The sequence below is a fragment of the Castor canadensis genome, chromosome 12, assembly GCF_047511655.1.
Source record: "Castor canadensis chromosome 12, mCasCan1.hap1v2, whole genome shotgun sequence".
Lineage (NCBI taxonomy): Eukaryota > Metazoa > Chordata > Mammalia > Rodentia > Castoridae > Castor > Castor canadensis.
The window spans coordinates 40614489-40639159 of NC_133397.1; the positions used below are offsets into that span (position 1 = coordinate 40614489).

Here is a 24671-nt window from a genome sequence, read left to right on the forward strand (position 1 = left end):
GCTCTGGTTTCAGAGGTTTCAATCCATGACCACTTGGCACTCTTGCTTTGGGGGCATGGTGATATAGTAAATCATGATGATGTTTTTACCTCATGGTGGCCTGGAAGCAAAGAAAGAGAAAGAGGAAGAGGCTATGGTCCCAATATCCCCTACAAGGGCACACGCCAAGTAACCTAACTTCCTTCCACTAGGCCCCACCTCCTAAATTTTCCACCACCTCCCAACAGTACTACAGGCTGACCACCAAGGCTTTAGCATGTAAGCCTTTGGGGGACATTTAAGATTGAAATTATAATCCTACTCATATAGTATCCACTTAGATTCAATAATGGCTAACATTTGCAACATTTTTTCTCAGTCTCTGAATCTGCACCCACACACCCATATACCAAATATAGATATGCAGATATTTTTGGCTGAATCTATTGAAAATTGCAGGTACAAGCTCAGCCCTACATTTCAGTGTATTTATCATGAGAATAAGGATATTTGCCTACAAAACCACAACACTGTTATCATACTTTTTTAAAATTCCATATTATTATAGATTCAATCTACATTTAAATTTCCTTGACTATTTCTGAAAATATTTTGTAGTTTTTTTCTAAGATCCAACAAGAGTTATATTTTACAAGGTCTTCAGAGTCTTTAAATTATTTTAATCTAGATCAGTTTTCCACCTTTGTTTGTTTATTAATGAGTAACATTGGTATTTTTGAAGTATCCAGGACAGTTTACTTTTAAAATATTTACACTCTAGATTTGTCTGATAGTTTCCTCATCGTGTTATTTAACTTGTTCCTTATTGTCCATATTTCCTGTAAACTAGAAGTCAGGGGCTACAGGGCTTGACCAGATTCAAATTGAAGACTTTAGGCAAAATCCTTCACGGGTAATATTTGTGTATCTCACATTAGGTAATCTAAAGAGCATATAATAGCATTGTTCCACTATTTGTGAAGATAAACTTGATCACTTACTTAATATGGCATCTTGTAGACCTCACCATCATAAAGGTACATTTTCTTCTTTTTTAAATGTTTTTATATTTCTTAGTATACAATAATAATAGTACAGGGGGTTCATTATGATAATTCCATAGATCATTTTCCACTTTTAATTAATGAGTGATATGTGGGGTAATACACTGTCACTGTGTAAATTTTATTTTCCTAACTTTTTGTTACTGTTTTTGGTTTGGTTTGTTTTTGAGTCAGGATCTCGCTATACAGCCTAGGCTGGCCAAGAACTCATGATTCTCCTACCTCAACCTCCCTAGTGCTGAGATTATATACTCCGCTTCCCAATGGCTCTTCACCTACTGAGTTTATTGTTCATCCTTATCTAAATCAATAATATAATTATAGGTTGCAAAATTAAGGTTATTCTCTTCTATAATCCATTCTGTGCATATCATCTAGCATTCTATTATGGAGTAGTAGTACTTTCCTTTTCCCTTCTCTTGTGAGCATTGCTATGGGCTGGAGGATTTGTGTTTTATTTTTTCAAGTCAGTGTATTATAGTCAATTATACTCATCCTAGTTTTGTTGCTCAAGTTATCCCAGATTTGTCTAGTGTGGGCTCTTCAGGTCAGCGCCTGTGTTCTTTTGAGATGTCTCCATCAGCTTTGGAGTACTTTATTGCTTTCTGGCACAAAATGTTCCAGACTTGACTTGTACTTTCTCTGCCTGTACCTACAATCAGCCAAATTATTCAAGAATCCTCAAATATTTTCAATGCATCTTTGTTTCTCATTCTAAATGTTAAAAGTCATCACTCTGGATTTATTGTATTCAGACTGTCCATAGATGTTCCACTGGCTTTCCCTTGGTCCTTAGAAATTCTTCCCAACACAGCCTTCATCTTGGAGCCTTGCTTTTAGCACACAGTTCTCCAGCCATCTCTGTGTAGATCTTCATATGTCTTTCAGTTCTTCCCCAAGGTATCATCTTGAAGGTATAAAAAGTGAATACTGGGCCAAACTGGAAAGTGGATCATCTCCCAGAGTCCACTGGGAAGCTGTGGATGGGAGGTCTAGATGGGCAGTGCCCTTAATGAGCATGATACAGTCAGAACTGCCCCAGGCAGAGATGCCCCAACTTCCTACAGCTCCACTGTCATCCCCACTCACAGCTGCAGCTGCCTTTCTGGGAGACAGCATGAACTGGGGAGAGAACAGGAGCTCTGCTTTATTCACAGAGCTCAATGCTTAGGAGAGTGGGACACCAAGAACAGTGACAAAAAGAGTGGCACTTACTGCCTTAGGTTCCCAAAGGTTCCAATATCCGTACATGCCCAGAAGACTATTATTTTGACTGTTTATATAGGAGACATCAATATTAATTTTTTTATTCCTATTAAAGCTTCTGTATTTGAATATATTCTGTATGGATTTACCATTATCTTTTAATGATAAGTAAATCTGTGATAATTTTACTTACCTGTAAGCCCTAGTTTTCTTTATAGTATATATACTTCGCTTTTTGAGACAGTGTCTTGCTATGTAGCTGAGACTGGCCTCAAATTCTCAATCCTCCTGCCTCCACCTCCCAAGTGCTGGAATTACAGGTGTGTACCACCCAGCACAGCTCTGAAATTCTTAGTTGTGGACTAAAAATCTCCTTTGATTGTGTCCTTCTGTGTCTAGTGGTGTTTTCTGCCAGCAAGGCCCACATTATACTTCCCACTCTCCAGCAAGTACTTTGAAGGGTGTACGGTTTTCTGTCTCCAAGTCATTCAACACTGTATATAGACCCATCCCTGTATAAGGACCCAGAAGGTAGAGATTTGCATCTGCATCACCACCAATTAGCTGTCATGTGGGATGGTGAATCTCATTGTCTCGCTGGGCTTCAGATTGCAAATCTGTCACAGGACCTCTTAATCTTAAAGTCCCTCTCAGAGAAGGGGGAGTGGGGGAGAATGAATCAGCCAAGTGTCTTTTCTCTCAAATTAGAAATAAATGGGAAGAGATTTTAGATGCCATTTAATGAAAATCTCTGATGAGGAAATTAAGACCCTAAAGTTAAGGTGATTTGCCCGAAGTCCTGTATCTGAGAGGAAGATTCAGGTCAAGAATTTCTGGCTTCAATCTAGTCCTTTCTGTACTATGCATAGTTAATTCTCATCTCCACCCTGGGTAAAATTCTGCTAATTCTCTAACTCAGCCATAGTTCTCCAGTAACCCCCACTTCATCTTTGTATTTGTGTTTCATCATTTCTTTTTATCCTAGTAGTAAGCTAATGTTTTCAAATACCATATCCACTGTGCCTAGGTTCTGTGTTAAGCATTTTAGATCTAGTATCACATTTAATCCTCATGGTAAAGGTATAGGGTCAGTTCTACAACCATCCAAGTTTACAGATGGAGTAGCTAAGGCTTAAAGGATTTACATAATTTCCCCAAAGTTAAAACAGCTAGCAGATTTAAGGTTTTTAAGTCATCTCTGCCTGACTTCACCTTTTTACTATACCTTTCTGCCCGTGAATATTTATATTCATTCTTTCATCAAATTCCTACTAGTGTCCAGCACTGCACTAGGCACTATGTGGGGAAAAAAAAAGAAGTTTCTATTCTAACTGGAGATGCAAAAGTCAGTAATGTGAAATGATTTGAGTCAACATATATGATATATAAATTCCAAGTACAATAGTTCTTTTCTATATAAATAGACTAAAAACTTTCTTAGGGTAAGATTTAAATCTATGGTTTCTAGGATACAGTGGGCTTCAGATAGATAATGACCAGTAATAATATCTTGTCAGACAGAAAATACAAGTTGGGTTTGAGAAAGAAAGTTTACTGCTCAGAGCCAAACTAAAGTCATAAGAATGTGCAGATCTGGGCTCGAGGTGTGGCTCAAGTGGTAGAGCGCCTGCCCTGAATTTAAACCCCAGTACCAAAAAGTAATGTGCAGAGACCACTGAAATTGTCTTAACAACCTGTCAGCAATAAGCTGATTACCTACTATATACAAGGTCTGATAATGAACCAGGAAAGGAAGACAACCAGATACAAAGACAGGAAGACAGCTAAGATATTCAGCCCAGGCAGAAGTAAAGTCAGGCTTTATTAAACATTATAAATCCTATTTCCAAGTGAGCTGTCAATGACTTTCTATAGATTGCTTGATTTTGTGTTTTCATGAATAAAATGGTATTGCCCAGTGCTCATATATTGATATTGAAAAATTATCCTGATGTGCTTGGCTTCTATGTAATTGATCCAACATAGTATCTGGTTGTGGATGTGATCAGAAGTGGATGAGTTTAGTTAGGGTTATTTGAAACATCTTCGAAAAAGGAATTACTTTCCAATAAAAAGACATGCTGGGAATTTAAGAAGAGGAGAGGAAATTTAGAGTTGAAGTGAGGACTTCAAAGTAGGCCAGATAGTCTCCAGGCTTCCTATGACCTCTACATCAAGGGGCAGTTCAACTTGCTTTCTTGTACTAGTCTAGAATGACTCATTCCTGATGTTGGAACACATTTACAAGTAAATAGTTTATGTATATTTCTTTACTAGACTTCAGAATTATTGCATAAGTTTGAAATCTTAAAGACAATACATTTAAAGCCAGTTTGGTCTGTGGTCCAGTTTGGTTTGAGCTGAGATACCCAAACCTTTCACTGGAGACTGCTTTAAAATTGTTGTACTTTCCAGGCACCAGTGTCTTGTGGCTATAATCCTAGCTACTCAGGAAGCAGAGATCAGGAGGATCTTAGTTTGAAGTCAGTCCAGGCAAATAGTTCTTGAGACCCTATCTCAAAAAATACTCCCCCTTCCCCCCCCAAAAAAAGGGATAGCAGAGTGGCTCAAGTGGTAGAGTGCCTACCTACTAAGCATGAGGCTCTGAGTTCAAACCCCCGTAGCACAAAAAAAAAATTGAACTTTCAGTCCCGCATTCCTGTAATCCCAACACTCAGGAAATGGAGACATGAGGATGGAGAGTTTGATGCCAGCCTGGGCTACACAGTGGGACCTTGTCTCAAAAAACTAAGAAAGAAAAAAATGAAAGAAGGAAGGAGGCAGGCAGGGAGGGAGAAAGGGAGGGAGGAAGGGAGGGAGGAAGGAAGGAAGGAAAGAAGGAAGGAAGGAAGGAAGGAAGGAAGGAAGGAAGGAAGGGGAGAAGGAAGGAAAGAAAGAAGGAAGGAAGGAAAGGAGAAAGTTGTTGAATTATAAAGTGGAATTATTACTGTTATTGACAGTATGGACTCATTTCTTCCCAAACTGACATTGGGTGATGCATTCCTCTTCACTAGAACTTTGAATTCTTCATTCTGGAGTTTTATGATGCAGTAAAATAACAACAAATGAGGTTTCCTGGGAAGAGGTAGACTCTCATGTCTTCAGACAATTAACTCTTCTAGCTGTTTTGACAACAGTTTAAATATATTAAAATATAACACTGACCTTGAAAGAATTAAAATAAGGGGCTTCTCAAGGTCCTTCTCAGCCCCCACATTTTGAGACACCACCTAGACATGAGTTCTCTTTCCAGCATTTGCATTTGTGCATTGCCTCATTCCAGTAAGCAGTGGGCTGTGAGAGTTACAGTCCTTTGATGAGAGGACTGAAAGTGAACAGGTTTTTACAATATGGCAGGCTTCAGGAGGGCTGTCTCCTCAGAGGTTCCAGCTCTGCTAACAGGCTGCCTTTCTCTACAAGGGTATGCTCTATGTAACTTTCTATATTGAAAATGCAAAATCCTCCCCTCCCTTCCCTGACTTCGAGGGCAGTATATAGGTAGTTCTGTGGTATGCAATGATGTAATACCCTGACAGTCTGTTACCATGCGACAAAAGCTGAGGTCAATTATGATTCCCCAGCAGTGACCCACAGTATCTCTCATGTCTTCCACTGCAGTCTGTTTTGAAGAGCAGACACTTTAACATTTCTAAAGGGAACCAGAATTATCATTCAAATGATAAACTGCCACACAGACAGACATTCTTTTATGATTCATTGACGTGCAGGTCTTAAGAGGTTATGCATTCCCTCTCAGTGTTTATTAAAGAGAGCAAAGACAAATAGATCAGAGAACAAATCAAGCATTGCACATCAGAGATGCCGAGCACAACAGAATAATCTTTCAATATTAATAGATGAGCTGCATAACCCCACTTGGCAAAACCATGTTTTATTCAGGAAAACAACAAATCAAGTAATCTCTCTACAGAAAGCCATTTATAGCTCATTTGGAAATTGGATTCATAATCTTTAATAAAGTCCATTTATACCCATGATGAAGGAGTTTCAAATAAATAAAACTGAAAGCAATGATAAATTAGCCTCCTAGCCTTTATATGTTTATTACACTGTAATCATTCAAACCCACTGAAGTCAAATTTGTTTTACCAATTTCCTAAATTCAATCCAATGAGCTCTTGGTTCTTACACAAAATCAATTCATATTGTCAAGTGACAGCAAGAAAAATTAATATTATGCTGGTTCTCACGATCGAAAGGGACTTTACTGCCAGGTGCTGGTGGCTCACACCTGTAATCGTAGTGACTCAGGAGGCAGAGATCAGGAGGATTGCAGTTCGAAGCCAGCCCAGGCAAATAGTTCATGAGATCCTATCTTGAAAAAACCATCACAAAATAGGGCTAGTGGAGTGGCTCAAGGTGAAGTCCCTGAGTTCAAGACCCAGTACTGCAAAAAAAAAGAGAGAGACTTTACTAAATGTAATAATATAGGCTGTTGCCATCCAGAAATCTATTATTTAAATGTAGATTCCAGACACATGCTCTGATACTCTTAAAATGGCAATAAAACAAAAAGCTGGCTCTGGGGAACATATCATACCCAACATGTTAGAAAGGATGCCTAGGGCCTTGGCTACAGAATAAAAAGCCATGCTAGAATTTTATGGAAAAACCTTGATGACAATGCCCTTTCCATTTAATGATCACAGCTCATCTACATCATTGAATCAGTGGCTGGAAATGAATGGAGAGGGGGTCCCAGTTTGCTCTCTGCTTGGCACCCAGCTTTGGCTAATGCAGTCACATCACCAGCTAGACAGATCAGGCCAGGAGACTCTGCTCAGCAAATTCCTTCTCAACAGAGGCCCAAACTTGCTGAGCCTTCCTGCTGCCTGCTCTAGACCTTCTTTCTGCAGATCCACTGTCAGCATTAGAATACCAGCTTTCCTGGTAAATTCAAAATGCCCTCCTTCAGGGCAGCTGTCTTCCTCAGTGGTGGAACTGTGAGGGGTGTTTCTCTTCACTAGAATTCTTGGATAAAGGCTGCCATTTGGATGAAGACCTGAGGTCACGCAGGGCAATTGGAGACAAGCTTTATTGTATAAGCTAGGCACTTCACTTCATTCCTCTGTGCATTGTTTCGTGTGTGGGAGAGGGGTAGGAGGGTGATCCCTCCCGGGGGGAAATGTGGGAGGAAAGGTAAACAGTGCACGTGAACTGCCAACAGTTGCCCAGAACCAAGAAAGGAGCATTCCCTCCTTCCCGGTCATGGAACAAGTATTTACTAAGCCAGGGACTCTGCACAGCACTCTGCACAGCAGGACTGGCGTCCCAGGCTCAAGAGTCAGGACTATGGAGACTTCCTATTTCCACCTAGCTGAGCATATGTGGGGAAGAGGGAAAGAATTTCAGAGACAGGCTGACCCGATTTGGGTCCTTTGGCCATACTTAATAGCTGTTGTTTGTGAGTGAGTGGCTTGCCCTCTCTGAGCTTCGGTGTCCTCATCTACACAGTACAAGGTAATAGTGTCCGTGTGTGAATGTTAATGGGAGAATAAGAGGCAGTGGATGTCTAGCTCAGGGCTTGGCACTGAGTCAACACTCTTTCTGTTGTCCTGACCTCACTGTTCCAGGCACACACACACACACACACACACACACACACCATGGACAGGACATTCTGCACCCATTCAGCAGTGCAACCCTTCACCACTCCTCTTTTCTCTGACAAGTCCTATTTCCATGTCAGGGTGGCAGGCCCTGGAGAGCAGGAGTCACAGCTTGCCCAGCTCTGCATTTCCCCCGAGGGATCAGTGGCAGCTCCCTGCACAATGTGGGCTGCTTGGTCAAGAAATGGAGAAGAAGCGTTTTCTCTCTTCTTTCTGTTGCCTTCTCTGTGGCAATCAGGCCAGCAGCCAGAAAAATCTGGACTCTCCCGCCATTGCTTCGTGTGCCTCCGCACTCCAGAGCTGTGGGGAGGGGAGAAGCCCAAGGTAGTGGCACAGAGGCCTCTTTGGTGCCAGGAGCCAGCAGGCCTAGCCCACATTCCCTTAGGGGACTGATGAAGAACAAGGGAGGGGAGAGGCCACACACCCAGGAGTTCAGAGCAAGAGAGTTCCCAGCCACTCCTCAGTGTGTCCCCTCCCAGCATTAAATCAACAGTGTCCTCCGATTTCACAGCACCTCTTTCTAAATGAGAAAGGGAAACCCGTGACCTTTGCTGAGCACTGCTGGGGAACAGACTCTGAGCATGATAGCTTGCAGAGGTAGGCTAGGTACATCCTTAGAATTGGGGACACAGGCTACATCTTATTACCTCTAATTTATAGATCAGAAAACCGTAGCTAACAGATCCCCCAAGTCACAACCAGAAAGCACTTAGGCTAGGATTTGAGGGCCCCAGGCTGTCTGATTCCAGAGCCCACCCCCTCAGCTTCAGCAGGCTGCCTCCCTAGCAGGTGGCAGGGAGGCAGCTGACTCATGGCTTTCAATTCATTCAGTTCTCTTTTCTGCATTAACATTGCTTCAGCCTAATGAACAAATACTGCATTATGTATTTCTCACTTTGCAAACATCCACATGAGGCTGGTTGCCTGCAAGCCCAAAGTGTCACAGCATTTTCAGGTGACATTGACAGCCTGGCTTATGGGGTAGTTAAAAAAGAATCAGAGACCATCTAACTAGGGATCCTTAAGCTAGGGCTCAAGAAGGGGATCTCAGAGAGTCTCTGTAAAGCCCTGGATTTCTGTATACCTGCATTCTCCTAGGGCAAGTTTCCAGAACTCCCATCAGATTCTCAAAGAGGCTTTAAGCCCCAAAGGGTTAAGAACTGCACACATTCCAGCCAAACCCAGACCTCATATTCCCAGGCTCGTTCCTGCCATGTTCCATGAGGCAGCACAATTTGTGATAGAGAAAACCCAGAGCTAAGCGCCAGAAGCAGAATCTGAGCTCTGAATCTTCTGGCAAACATTTTAAAGCCTCATGAATTATTAAAATGGTTAATTAAGTCAACCTTCACCAGAGAATATTTGCTTTTCCCCCTCATCATTGAGCTCACTGAGAGACTTGACTTTACTCCATTCTTCGCTCAAGAGCAAGGTTAGTTCCTTTGGTTCCTTCTTTGCCAGTCTAGGGAGAACTTTGAGTAGCCTGTGTAACCTGCTGACCTCAGGGTACTCATCAGAGAGGCTCCGAACCCATTTTCTCCTCTTTGCTTTTCTGTATTGGGGCAGTTCTGCTCTGTGCAACTTATTGCTACTTTAAGCCCACACCATTTATTATGTGAGGCATTCTCCTCACTAGCCTGTGTCACCCATGCTCTCACATCTTTCCCTCTTACTAGAATCAATCTCCCCCTGAGATGCCATGAGTGAGTGGCCTAGAGCCAAAAAAAAAATATCACCACCATCAAGTTTAGCCTATGATGTGAGTTGCACTGGCTTCTGCTCAGTTGTGTGACAAGACCACCTTCACACCCAGCCCTATATTTTCAAGCACAGTTACCAGGTTTTACCCTCCTCCTCCCTCCTTCCCTCCCTAAATTCTGTTTTCACAAGCTCCTTTTCCAGTTCCACTTCATTATCTTATCTTATCTTATCTGTTTCAACTTCATCTATTTCCAACTAGATTGTAAACTCCTTCAGGGCAAGAACTTATTTTTCTTTCTCCTAATATACTTACCAACAGGTTTGAATTAGCTAGATGCCATATAAAAACTATTAATTATAAAATAGGCTTCTCTCCAGCATCCCTCACCCCCCACTCCCCAGTCTTTGAAGCTGATCACTTGCCAAGAGGGTCCATCACCTCTTGAAGATGTAGAGCCCAAGCCTGGGATAAGGAACTCAGTCTCACCATTCCCATAGGCCAACTGCTCCAACTGATCGCCACAGGGGACTCCCCAAGGGATTGCAACACTGTACTGGATAAGAGATGGCAAGAGACCATTGCCAAGTCACTAACCAAAAGTGCAAGGGAAGTGCTTGCTGTCACATTTCCCTAACCTGAAATGCCATGGGGTACACATCCAACCCCAACCCTTCTCATATCTGTGCCCTGTCAGGAACACAGAGCATCAGTGAAACTCAAGCCTCCCTCTCTGTTGCAACCCAGTTGCCACCTCAGATTGAGGGTAACAGAAATCACAGGATCAGGTATAGGGAAGAGGGGGCCTGATGGGGCCCAGGATGGCAGGGACAGAGAGAACACAGGAACTCATCCTGGAGAAATGAGAAAACACAGGAAAACAGGACTACAGGAGAGTCAAGTTCCCATACCCTTGCTCCATTGTCCCATTAGAACTCATTTACAGAACACAAAATGCAAGAGTTTCAAGATGTCAACTGCAGAGGGCTCAACCTCACATATTGCATTGATAGTGGGAGGCCTGTGTTTCATGGTCACTCTCTATGGGGCTCTTCAAAGTGTGGAGCCCTGGGTGGCGACATTGGTCACAGGTCCATGAAAGTAGTCCTGCTTGCCAACCTGTTCCCTGAAATCTTGGCATAACTCTAATGTGGGAAAATACAATGAGTAAAATTCACTTAGGGAATCACAGAGTGACCCTAATGACTATGGCTAAAACCCCTTCTCACATTCACTGTTTGTATGTACACAGGAATCGTGACTTTACTCTGTAGGGAATGAGTAAAATGTGCCCAGGAAGTCACTTAGTGAATATTTAACAATCAGACACACAGCTTTAGTAGAAAATTCTGGATACTTTCTCTTTTCTTTTTAAGCCTGCCTCCCCTCTCCTCACTGAAGTCATTTTCCTTTTTATTTTCTACAAACTCAAGAAATCTTTAATATTGTTAGACTAGCAATGGTTAGAACAAATTTTACGCAATTCCTATGAAGCCTTGATGAGATAGATGCAGTGTCACACTTTGGTTTTCAACCCAGTGTTAACCAATGGAAAGAAGCTAGGTACTATTTTTCTCTCCCTCACATCTTTAATTCATGACTGTAGCTGAATATTTATCCTAAAAAGATTTTCAAAAGGTTGATTGATCTGACGGGCACTGGCCTGGATCAGATCCCATGATAGTTAGTGCTATTTGTTTTTGTTTTAACACAAGCAAACAGTCCCTTTCCTCAGTAACTGAAGGCTGGATAGAGTCAAGCTGGCTTCCAGAGCTGGATTTCTGAGCTTGGCTAAGGCAGGGCCTGCTGCCTGTTTGCACTGGTGGTATCTGGGGAAGAGAACTGGGTGCTTTACTTGACTCAGAATTTCTCTTTCTTCTTTTAAACTTCACCTGCCCTTGGCTTGTTGTGTGTGCCTTATCCAACACCCAGCTGCTAGGTTAACATCTGTGTGCTGCTAATTAGTTGGGGAGTTTTGCAGCCCAAAGGAATGAGCTGTGCTGCCCAATCAATGCAGCAGAACAAGAGTCAAAGAATGGAAACGAGCTAATGAGCTTCTGGGGATGCTGGATGGTATTGCATGCTGGTGTCTGAATCCTGGAAATGAGTTTCTCCTTGGTCTCTAGTTCCTACTCATCTGCAAGCATTTCCCAGGATGGGATAGTTTTGATTTACCTCTTGGTGTCTACTTCATAGTCAGTACTCAGTACACACTTACTGAATCGATTTGGCACTAACCTTCCTTCTCTCCATTTTTGGCTCCAAATTTTTCCTCTGGGAATCAATATTAGTGTTGCTGGCCATATCTTTGCTCCGGCTTTTTCTTCTAAGTTTGGCTACATGGTCTGGTGAAACAATGATAGTATTTTTCTCAACACACACCTTACAGGCCAATGAGATTCCTCTCTAGACTTCCATAACAAAGGTGACTTCAATCTAAAGATCCGTGAAGCAATGGCAGGTGATCTCTTTTCCTCACTAGTTCAGAAGAACACTGCTGGGATTCACTGACATTTTATCTGTGGGTTGTTTTTCTAAACCAAGATGCAGAATTATCTTACAAGTCTGAATCCCCATTAACCCAATATCTCAGTGTCCATTTTCCTTCTCTTTTCATGGAAAACAGTAATAAATCTTGCTTTCTAGGGCCTTTACCTCCTCCTTCAGTCCCTCAGCTAATAAAATCAAGGCTGTTCCTAAAATTAGATTAAATAATTTGACTCTCCCCTTTCTAGAAGTTTTGGAGCTCTCACTGGCCTTTGTTGAAGAAGCAGAAATTATCTCATTTTTTTTCTCCAGTGATCTGTAAATAGCCTTCATCACAAAGCAAAAGCAAAAATGAGGGTGCTATGTAAGTGGAAGGAAAACTGGGAGTCACCTTCTACTAAGTAGTTGAGTGGTCCCAGACTCTCTTGGAGCCTCATTTTCCTTTCCAGAGAATACAGGATGAAAAGTCTATCTTTCAATGTCCTTTTTTGTCTCTAAAAGTCTGGGCATCTTAGAGGGTATTTATAACCCCAATAATCCCGTAGGCCTTACTTTCAAAATGAGAAAGAAAATCATGTTCCTGGAATTTAAAGACAACACTTTCAGAAAAGGATATCATCTAAAAACCTATCAAGATGAACATCACAGACTCCACAGTCATCACAATGAGTTTGCCTTCTGGCACTTCCATTCAACAGCTGTGTAAGCTTTCAGTGTCTCGACCTGCCATGTTCTTGTAGGTAAGAGGGAGATAAATAATACCTACCCCATAGGGTAGGGCAAGGAGTAGCAGAAATGAATTATGGAAAGGGCTTGCTCAAATGGTTTAGTCATTATTAATAGTGATGAAGAATTAATAATAAATAAGAGAAGTGACCCTGTGTCCCTAAACTAGTGAAGCAACTGTTGCCTCAAGGCTTCACATGCCTTGCTGGATTTCTCTTGGATTTCCACCTGAGCAAAGGTAAAGTGGGAAAATGCTCTTGTGTTTCAGTCACTGAATGCAGTGGTATATTTCTTTGAAATGTCTCAAATTGTACTTTAATGCAGACAGAGAAGAAAAGAACTTAAACTAATAGAATTAAAAAATTCTTGAACTTAAAAAGAGAGACAGAGTGATTCAGGGCCCTTTATGGATGACATGGGTGGGTGACTTTGGACTCTCACCTTTGATTGGAATTGATGCTAAGGCTCTAGCTGATGGGAAACAGAGTGATTGACAAGCAGAGGGGAGGGAGGGGGGATTGTCATAGGCACCATATGGCCTGAAACAGCCCAGCTCAGTAATGCTTGTGGGACTGAAAGTATCTATTCTTCTGTCATCCCCACCCCCTCTCCAATCCCTGGAAATCAGATGGGGTCATAAATCCAGAGGGCCAAGGCAGATGACAGACAGTGACTCATCTTGAGTGGGGATGATGCCCCTGGTGAAACAACAGTCCTTGTTTTTACTCTAGACATTCAGATCTGTGCTGAGATGAAGCTCATCTACTCCCTTAGGACAGGGAACAGCTGTAAAGGCCCAAAGAACTGTGTATTCAAGTTCAGATATGACCTAGCTCCTGAAAAAAGCTGTGTAGTGTCCACTGTAGCCATCAGAGGATCCCTCAGAGGGTTTGCTTATATTACCACTGAATCAATGGCAGATCCAACCTGGACCCCAGTCAGGCAGGAATGGATCAACACAAAAGTGTTGTGAAATGTCAACATTTTACAAATTTGTGAAATGTCTTAGTCTGAAAGTAGCTCAAGCAAGCCTTGGAATAGGCTTGGGTGCAGCAAGAGGCCATTTGAATTGGCAAAAGATGAGAGAGAGAGAGAGAGAGATGCAAATCCTACTTTGTTGGAGGGAAGACACAGTAGAACAGGAAGTGTGCATGCAGATCAGTGAGGCCTGAATTAATGGCTTCACTGCATTTATCAGAAGGGATTTCAATTAACCTGATGAAGACCAAGGCACTAACAATAGGAAGAAGAGTGGATTTAGGATTAACCTCCCATTGTTTCCTACAGCAATTTATAACAGAAATGTTGCAGAGAAGAGCCTGGATGGAAATTAACCCCCAAATTATTAGAATCGGGGTCCTTCTTTTTTAGAACCCTAAAGGTTCCCTAACTTGCTAAACATTTGAATCATTGGGGGGTGCCTTTAAGACTTCCAAAGCCCAGGCCACAGCCCAGACCAATTATATCACAATTTCTAGGGGTGGTTCACAGGCAAGAGAATCTTTCAAAGCTCTCCATTTGTTACAATATGCAGACAAGTTTGGGGATCACTGCCAATGGAAAATATACACAGTGGAGACAGGTTAGGAAATGATATGTTAGGTTTTGCTCTAAAGGGGAATAAATATAGTCATTAAGGAATGGCAAGAACCTAAGTATGGTGGCATATGCCTGTAATTCCAGCACTGGGGAGGCTAAAGCAGGAGTTCCAGGTCAGCCTGAGCTACATAGTGAGACTGTGTCCCCTAAACAAAAACAAGAAACAAACAACGAAGAGGAAAGAAAAAAGAAATGGCAAGAAACTAACCTGACTTAAAACAGAACGGGATGTTTGTCTACTGTTTTCTTTATTTGAATTTTAAAAAGTGTTTATTAGTGTTAAAGAAAAATGGATTGAAGAAACGGGGCCAACTTTTTTTTTTTAAGCAGTAAAAATTTAATTCAAGTAATTATTGAGGGAGGACTTTGAACTTGGTGTCTGGGAGTGGGTAAAAGCTAAGGGAGTTCACTGCTATTATGGATACAGCAATTTATATTTTTTGCTTCATAGAATGTTCACATCCATGACCTAATTTTAACTTGCATCTCTGTGCAGTAGGCAGAAAAAGGATTATTTTTCTCTCCTTCTTCCACAGATGGGAAAACAGATAAAGAGTCTCACGATTTACTCAGCATTACAGAGCAGAGCTAGTGGCAGGAACAGGAGCAGAATTTGGTTCTTCAGGCATCCCAGTTGGATGTCCTTCCTCCACACTGAGTGGCCTTGTTATCCTTGAAGAGCTCTGTAAGAGAGGGGAAAGTTACAGTGATAACTAAAACAGGAAAACATGACACTTTTGAGCTGAACAAAAGAGTTCTGCTATTAGGGGAAAAAAAATCTAGAACAGATGCCAAGAGACACATCAAGGTGGTGGCCAAGTGCTGGACACCCTGCCCTTGAGGGATGCTTCATAAATATTGGATGATGTTAAGACATTGAATTTGCCTCCAAATTACACTGGAGTGGTGGGCAGAGATAAGGTCAGTGAGGAACAAGAAATTATTTTTAGATAAAAATTCTTCCGTCTTTCCTTCCTTCCTTCCTTCCTTCCTTCCAGTTCTTGTGCTTTTGCCTAGAATTTGAGGGCCCCTCTTCAGTTAAGTGGGCTGTTAGAGTGACAATGAGCTGTTGTTGGCCTGGGTTCTTTCTGAAAGAAACAAATGCACTGGAAGTGGCATCACCACAATAGGAAGAAAAGGCAAGCTGTAGGCCCTAAGACAAGGATGCAGTAGGCTTTAAGGAAGTACTAGAATTAGGAACCGGCCAAGTGTCAAAAGCTCAGTGTCATGTGCTCTTCCCATCTTTCATTTGCTTCTCTCCATGTATTTGTGTTCCCCTTTTCTCTGCTGTTGTGTCTCACATGTGAGGTCAAAAGCAAACATCAGCATCTCCCAAGTTCACATTTTAGCTCTATGGACCAGGTCTACTCATCCTCCTTTTCAAACACAAACTCCTATGGAAGGAATTCTTTGGGCTCAAATTAGGTTTGAAAGCCATCTTTGATCCAATCAACTGTGACCAGAGTGTGACACATTAGGTGTAAACAGCTATTGGGAAGCACTCCAGAGATGGCAATAAGGCGCTTAGAGACAGAGGTCATTTAAGCTGAGCATTAATTATCTCATGTCTGCTAGGATGGCTATCAGAAAAATGGAAAATAACAAAAATGTTGGCAAGGAAATGGAGAATGGAACCCTTATGTAAAAAAAATGGCACTATATATTTGAATTTAAAATGGCATGGCCATGGTGGAAAACTGTGGTGGTTCCTCAATAAATTAAACACAGAACCTCCCTATGTCCCAACATACTTACTCCTGGGTATGTACCCAAAAGTATTGAAAAATAGGTGTTTAAGCAAAAGCTTGTATACAAATGTCAATAGCTACATTATTCACAATAGCCCAAAGTGGTAACAACCTAAATTTCCATCAATTGAATAAACAGAATGTGATACAGTCATTCAATAGAACATTATTTAATCATAAAAAAAGAATGAAGCACCAATACATGCTAAAACATAGATGAACCTTGAAAACATGCTAAGTGAAAGAAGTAAAATACAAAAATCTACATGTTACAGAACTCCATGATATGAAACATCTAGAATCAGGAAATCCATAAGGACAGGAGATTAGTAATTGCTAGAGGATGGGAGGACGGAGGGCTAGAGAAAGACTGTTAATAGGTACAGGGTATCTATTTGGGGTGATAAAGAATGTTCTGGAACTAAAAAGCAGTGATGGTTGGCATTTGGAAGGAACTCAATGTCACTAGGTTGTACACCTTAAACTGGTTAAAATGATAAACGTGTGCTTTACCACAATTTAAAAAAATATCCGGCACATATAAATGCTCTGAGAAAATCTATCGCACTCACTACCTGGAGGCACCTACTTGGAACTTGGGAGTGATAATATATTAACTCATTCATTCATCTGGCAGACATAAATGAGCATTTATTATATGCCAAGCTGTACAGGCATCCAGCATATGGAGAATGAAGGGGCTAGTACCTGAACTCTGTGAGCTGATAGATCAGTGGACGGAAAAATAGGTGATTCCTTCTTTCCTTTTTCTGTTTTCAGAGTCTTGGTGTGTAGCTCAGGCTAGCTTTGAACTCTCGATCCTCCTGCCTCAGCCTCCCAAGTGCTGCCATTACAGGCACAAACCACCATGCATGGCAAAATAGGTGGTTTCAATACAATGTAATAAATGCTAAGATTCAGACCTGTATGGGTGTTTGGGGAATTCAGGTGAGACCTGATCATGGAAGACTTAGAGAATGAGGCAACCCCCGAGCTTATCTCTAAAACATGAGTAGGAGTTCTTTCAGTGAGCTGGCAAGGCGGGAAGAAGAACCCTTCAGGCAGAGCAAAGAATTGCACAAAGCGATGAGAGAAGAGGTGGCCCTCAGAGGAGAGTGGTCACATTGTGTGGCTAAGCCAGACAATGGAGGCCTTGTCAGAGAACAGAGTGTGTCACAGGGGTCAAGGGAAGGGGAAAATTCAAAGAGAAGGGAGGTCAATCCTTGGCAAGGTCAGCTAGACAGGGGCTGGAAGCGACTGTGGACCAGAAGATGAGAGGGTCACTCTTAGCCTTTGCACGTGGTATGGTCATAACAGGCCAGGACCCCACCAAGCATACTTTAGCTTGAGTTTGGTTAGAAAGGAGAAGAGGCACAGCACAGTAGAGGGGGAACATTTGTGAACTCAGATGAAAACAGAATGAGATAGAGATGGAAGGAAAAAGGGACAGAGAGAGAGAGAGAGGGAAGAAGGAGGTGCTGAGGCTTCAGAGCTTCAAGGATACTATCTTGGACAGATAAAAAAGGTAAGGAGGTACCACTGCCTTTTAGATTGGGGGTGGGGATGATGACCAGGAGGAAGCCACATTTCTTGGTGGGGTGCAGGAGTGGGTACCCAGGAGGAGGGAATTCCTATCTGATGATCCTGATTTTCTCAGCTGCCAGGGAAGCTAGGAAGGGTTTCCAGGCTGCTCGAAGCCTGCTGAGGCTGCAGATGACTTTGTAGTAGCGCCAATCTGCGTGGGCTGTGATTTTTCTCCAGCAGAGCTCACCAGCCCAGGAGCCCAGATGTTGGGGTAAAGGAAGAGAGGCCTGACACAGCTCAGACAGGGGCAGGCTGGGGCGGGGGAAGGGGGTTTAGGCCAAGGTGCTCTTGAAGCCTAGGCTAAGCAGGGAAGGATGTGCAGGATGTAGGGAGGTGGAAGGGGGTTCGGTACAGTGACAGAAAGTGGCAAGGGAAAGAGACTAGGGTTTGAGGAGGTGGAGATCTAGCACACTGGGAGTTGTAGTGGGAGGGCTAGAAGGTGAGAAGCTCTGCTCAGAGTGGGCTGGGGAACAATTCCAGGCAATATGTAATCAGGTGCTAAATAGGATGGTTTGAAACTTAAGTGGGCATAAGTGCTGGGGAGGAGGGGGCCCTTGGGGACAAGGACGGGATCTGAGTGTGGATTGAGAATAAATCTAGTGCAAATTGCTACACTAACATTGACAGCAGCCCCAACAGGAAATTCAAGGTGACAATGTTACACATGGTACCTAAAAACCCTGGGTGGGTCAGACCTTTCAGAGGACATGGTTTCTTTGGTCTCAATAAAGTCAAAAGGTGAACAATAGGAGAGAATATTAAGGTTCTCCTGGTCCTGCCTGGGATGTTCTTGCTTTGTGTGGTGCCTGTAACGATGCTTATCATCCTGCTTGTTCACCTCATTCACTCGCTGCTTCAAGGCCCCTTCCACCACACCCCGTTCAGCTGCTCTTGAAGTTTCAAGCCATGGATTCTTGTGGCTGTTTTGGAGGGGGTGGGGAGGAGAGAGAGAAAATCATCAAAGTGGTCCTTGGTGAAGACATGGTTTGTAGAATTTGCTCTGGTCCACATGAGCCCAAGGTCAGAGAGTTTAAGCCACTGGTCTGAAGTAGAGCAGATTTGAGCAGCAGAGCCTGGACTAAAAGTGGGGTCCACAGGTCAGTCCTCATCTCGATACAATTCAGATGGAACCAGCTGATTTCTTTCTCTGCCTACTTCCTGGTCATCTAAAACCTAAGCCTCTGTTTCTTTCACCTCCTAAGCTCCAGGCTGGAATCAAGTGTAAACATCTGTGGGTTTTGCCTGTCCAGCACCCACCCATCCTATTTCTTTAATCCCAGCACCCACTTGGGTTCTGGTGAAGCCTCCCAATCTGGTGACTCCATTCAGTAATAACAGTGGCCCTTAGGTGGCCTGTTTGCTGCTCTCACTGAAATTTAACTTCTGAGGTGAGGATCTGGAGCCGTTTGTTCTAGGAATGGGAGTGTACCTGAAAGACAACTCCTGGCACCATCCGAGTGCATCCTTTCAGAGCCCTGTTTGAAGGCTTTTCCTCTTGTCTGTGAGGTACTGTTTATTCTTCCAGAAAAATCCTCATTGGTAACTTTGAACAGGGTATACTACCTGATGCCCAAATCTCTGGAGGCCCAATGATGAACACATCACACCAAGTCAGGCTCTGGGAGCAGAACATCTGTCTGTCAGCAATTCTCATCAGCATCACCCCCAGAGCCACTATTTTGGTCCAAGTCTTTGACCAAGACTATGGCAGTGGACTTCTCTCTGGAGGTCCTGCTTCCAACTGTGTCCCTGAAGTCTATTCCCCACCCAGCACCAAGGGTCTCGTTATCACCTAGGTTGGACCATGTCACTGCTTGGCTCACACCCTCTGCCCACCTCCCTCAGAATAAAGCCAAAGCCGTTACTGTGATAGTCACTTCTCCTGTGTGTGTCCCCACTTGGCCCCCTGACCCAGCCACACACACAGGCTTGCACTCTCCCGACACCCCAGTCACCGTCACACTACCAGGCTTCTGCCCAGGCTTTTCCTTCAATAGGAAGTGAGCTCCATGAGGCAGGGATTCTGCCCAGTTTGTTCATTGCTGTATCCCAGGAGGTGCATGGCAAAAAGCAGGTGTTCGATTAGGATTTGATGAATGAATGAATGAACAACCAAATATGAGCTGGACAGTTGGTGTTTTATCTTCCCTTCTTATCACTGCCACTCCTCACATACACATCCTCTGTCAGCCTGGGAGTGTTGGGTGGATGCTCTGAACACTTGAGGTAGGTAGACCTACCTTGTTTGGGTTTTGGATTCTTTGTTTGTTTCGATTTTTTTATTGCAATCATGAGAACCAGATTCACTTTAAAATATTTGTTTTTAGAAGTGAAACTCATAGGTATTGAGATATATACAAAAATGGGGCTAGGGATGTAGCTCAACGGTAGAGCTGGCATATCTGGGCCCTGGGTTCCATCCCCAATGCTGCAAAAAAATTATATATAACATATGTAAAAATAATTATAATTTTGAAAATCAGAGAGAAAAAAATGAATAAACACATAAATATGTCTTCCCAAAGTGAGGAAAACCCAAAGGTTTTATGGGTCTCTGGGCTCTTGGGGGAGCAAGGCAGGCAGGGAGAGTTTTGTTTTGAAAAAAGATCTTTGGACATGCACTATGCAAATCCTCCAGAACCCTTATTCAGAAATGTTTCACTTTACTTCAGTACTGCCTTGCCTTAGAGATTTCTACAGGCTTGCTATTAAATGTCCTTTAAGATGTTTGCTTCCTGGAAGAAGCCTGTTACCAGTTATGAAATCAGAAAGCCAGTATATTTTCATTAGAGGCTCAACTTAGTTTGGGGCCTGAGGGAAGGATCTGAAGGACAGCCTGTCCCAGCTGCAAACTTATTTGAAGGCATCAGTCCCACTGCTGTACAATACCAGCAGCCTTTGGGCTCCTCTACCTGGTGTTCCTCAAGTAGAAGGATGTGAGCTGAAATGCCAGAGACCTCTCTGACACAGGTTCTGCTCACTGGTCCAGAACCCCTACACTCGCACAGAGGTTCCCCTAGGCTCAGAGACCTCTGTCTTCCTGGCCTCTATTGCAGGGAGTGACTTAGACACTGGCTAACCAAGTTTATCCTCAGTGTTCCTCCTATTTATCTGCCCTTCACCTTCCATACATCCTTCCCTACTGAACACCACTCCCATGCTAGGTTTGGTTACCAAAAATTTACACTTTGGACTTAATTCCAACACCTATGCTTCCTCTTTTCTAGAGAGGATTATGGTTTGGCCACTTTCTCAGTTTAGGCCTTGCGATCTGGAAAGAAGGAGCAAGATGAGCAAGAGGACCTTCCTTAAATCTCTGAAATAGTATCATGGCACCAACTATCATTTACTGCGCACTTACTGTGTTCTTTAACTTGCACCAGGCCCTTTAAACTCATTGTCTAAATAATGAGCTCAGATTCAATTACTAAATACTTATTAAATAGTTAGCCCTGGGCCTGGCACATAGTAAATACTCAATTCAAGCTACACCTGTAATCCCAGTCCTCAGGAGGCTGAAACAGGTTGCTCTTGAGTTCAGGGTCAGCTTCAGCTACATAGTGAGACCCTGTGCAAAAAAAAAAAAAAAATCCAGAAAACAAAATAAACAAACAAAGAGCCCAATTCAAAGTAGTTATGACTTAGGCAAGGTGGCACTTGCCTATACTCTCAGCTACTGGAAACACTGACTTGAGTTTAGGAGTTTAGGATCAGCCTGGACAACAGAGTGAGAAACCATCTCTTTAAAAAAAAATAAATAAAAGTAGAAATTATCTTAAAAAGATAATAATCTTCATAACAATCCTATGAGACAGGCATTACTTCATTTTATAGACAAAGAGAAAAGTTAAGTGATCGCCTGAACTCTCAGATAATAAGAATAGGGCTAGGGTTTACATCCAGATGTGGCTGATTCCAAAGAAGGTGTTCTTCCCATAGCACCACTGGGATTTCAAATCATGAAACCTCAGCTTAATCTGCCTCCTAGCGAGTCCAGCTTGGGCACATGGGGAAACATGTCTTAAGCTGCTTTACATGGCCAGGCACCGGTGGCTCACGCCTGTAATCCTAGCTACTCAGGTGGCAGAGATCAGGAGGATCATAGTTTAAAGGCAGCCTGGGCAAATAGTTTATAAGACCCTATCTGGAAAAACATCACACAAAAGGGCTGGTGGAGTGGCTCAAGGTGTAAGTCCTGAGTTCAAAACCCCATACTGAAAAAAAATACTTTTATATATTTCTAAAAGAAGTTTTTTTTGTTTTCTTGTAGTGCTGGTGACAGAACCCAGGGCCTTGCTCGTGTTAGGTTGTTAGGCAGCACTTTACCACTGACTTACAGACCCAGTCCTATTTATTTCTTTGGGACAAGGTCTCACTATGTAGCTGGGCTGGCCTAGAATTCTTAATCCTTTCTCTTCCCTTGGCATACCAAGTGCTGGGGAGATTCCCCCCCGCCCCTGGTGGTACTAGGGTTTGAATTCAACTTTGTTTATTTATTGGGACTATGGTTTGAACTCGGGGCTTTGTACTTGCTAAGCAGTTGCTCTACTGCTTGAGCCATACCTACAGTCTATTTTGCTCTGGTTGTTTTAGAGATGGGGGGGCATCTTGAGAACCATTTGGCTGGTCTGGCCTCAAACCACGATCCTCCTGATCTCAGCCTCCCCAATGGCTAGGATTATAGGCATGAACCACTGGCTCCCAGCTTCAGTTTCATTTTTAATAGGAATATCTTTACCATGAGCAACCTTTCCATCAGATTTCTCTCCCTCATTACTTCCAGAGCAGTAGAGGTAAGTTATTTCAGCTGGTACTTGCAGCATCTTATTCTCAGTAAAGTGACAGCCTGACAAGAGCAGAAAGTCCCTGGAGTGTAGAAATGTCAGAGGCAAGCTTCAGCATAAACCTCTTTGATTTACTTCTGTTCCCAAGAGTGAGCCTAGGATAGAAACGATGCTTGGTCAACTTTCTTCTAGAACAAGACCTGTGGCTAAGTGGCTAGTTAGTATATGGTGATGCTCATCTGTACTCACTCCTTCTTGCTTTTCCTCAGCCATCACATCCAGGTGTTTATTGTTCTTTTGACTCAGACCACAAGAGAAGCAAGCTTCTAGGAACGTGGGTGTATGGTTTCCTGCCGGGGCCATAAAGACTTTGGTTAGAACTTGGTGTTAATAAGATCATTCCTGAATGAACAACACCAAAGCCAAACTCCCTGTCCCCATGTCTGTCTACTTCCTAAACTGGAGATATTGGTTCACAAAGGCAAGAGCCTACAGATGGCTGGCAGCTAGAAGAATAACACAGACCCCAGTGCCCAGGCAAGACAACATGTATATTCATGGAGTCTGCTCTGGCAGTTCCTGGGAATGGGGGAATATTTGTGTTAGGATACAGCCTCTTACAAGTGCTCCCCTGAACATGCACTGACTTTGGGGCTTCATTATTCCTTGTGAAAAAAAAAAAAAGCAATAAAATCTCTGTTTAAATGGGGATCTATGCTGTATCTTCTTTCAGCTAAATTCAAAATGAAATTCTTACAGAAGAGCCTCGCCTCCTGCAGGCTGCTTTAGGCTCTCACATGAACCAGTCTAGCGGGGAGAGTCCTTGTTAAGAACAGCAGTCTCTGCATCCATGCCTCTGAGTACAGAGGTATGTCTCTCAACAAACTTGGGCACAACTCAGAGGACTGCCCCCCCCGCCCCATTCAGACTGGGAGAGAAGTACACACAATGTATGGAAGTCATTCCAAGGCCTTTCCCAAGTTGGGTTCATCATTCATCATGGCTGATTAAGTAGTGATCACCCTTGTGGTCCTTTTACTTCTAAATCAGATAGGAGCCACGGACTTCCTGGTGCCATCCATGAGTAGGTATGCTTAAAAAGCTGTTCTCTCCATGTGGGAGAACTGAGCTGAAGAACTCTGCTTTGCCCCTGTTCAGTTTTATCCATCAGTATTCTTTCAATCAAACTTCATTTCTAGATAGAATGGGGCTCACCACTGGGCCAATGAGCAGCGAGGTTTTGGATGTCTTGCAGCCATGCCGTTTCTACAAGGACTGGATCTCTGGTCTCCAGTGCCAGGGTTTCCAGAATAACTGGAAAGAGACAGATATGCTAGGGCTCCCCAGACTGAGCAGGACCCACATGCAGCCCTCACCTTCCAGGGCTCAGGTGCTGGCTGTAGAGGCTGGATGAGGAAGGCTGGAGCAAGACTGAATGCAGACTCAGGGACAGGCACGGATTTGGTTTAAAAGCTGGAATACAAGCCAGTAGGCATAATGATGCATGCCTGTAATCTCAGCACTCCAGAAATAGAGATAGGAAGATTGTGAGTTTGAGGCCAGTCTGGACTACATAAAACAAAAACAAAACAAAAACTTGAAATATACCTCTGAATATCTATTAACCAATGGGGAGTAGAGCTGGGGGTGTAGCTCAGTGGTAGAACTCTTGCCTAGTATGCATGAAGCCCTGGGTTCCATCCTGGCTTGAGCCCTGGGGAAAAATAATGGGGAGGGAAAGTCAGAAACCAGGTCCATAGAATGACAGGCAGGAGAGTCCATCCAGGAAGACAATATGTGAAACTTCGAAAGTTGAAGCTGAAAGCAAGCCTGGAAAATAGTCAAAAAACAACCAATTGATATTTGATAAAGGTGTTGATAGGAAAAGAATGATCTTTTCAACAAATGGTGCAGGAGTAAGTGTTTAACCACATGAAAAATGAACCTCAACCATTGTTTCATTATATACAGAATAATTAATTAGTAATTGATAGGCAAAGGCTAAAGTGGAACTATAAAGATTTTAATAGAAAACCTAAGAAAAAATCTTAGTAACCTTGGATTTGGCAAAATTATTTCAAGGAATTTTAAAAGCACAAACTACAACAATGTGAGTATTCTTAATACCACTAAACTGATTAAAATATGATTAAAATGATTAAAAT

General features: G+C 42.8%; 1 long non-coding RNA gene across 1 annotated transcript; it reads right to left on the bottom strand.

The window, feature by feature from the left end:
* Positions 1 to 14753: 14753 nt before the first annotated feature.
* On the bottom strand, positions 14754 to 23821 carry LOC141415030 (uncharacterized). The gene is made up of 3 exons (XR_012440051.1): positions 23722 to 23821; positions 22756 to 22856; positions 14754 to 15073 (listed from the first exon to the last, which is right to left on the bottom strand). It is a non-coding gene; the product is annotated as an uncharacterized lncRNA (long non-coding RNA).
* Positions 23822 to 24671: the final 850 nt, after the last annotated feature.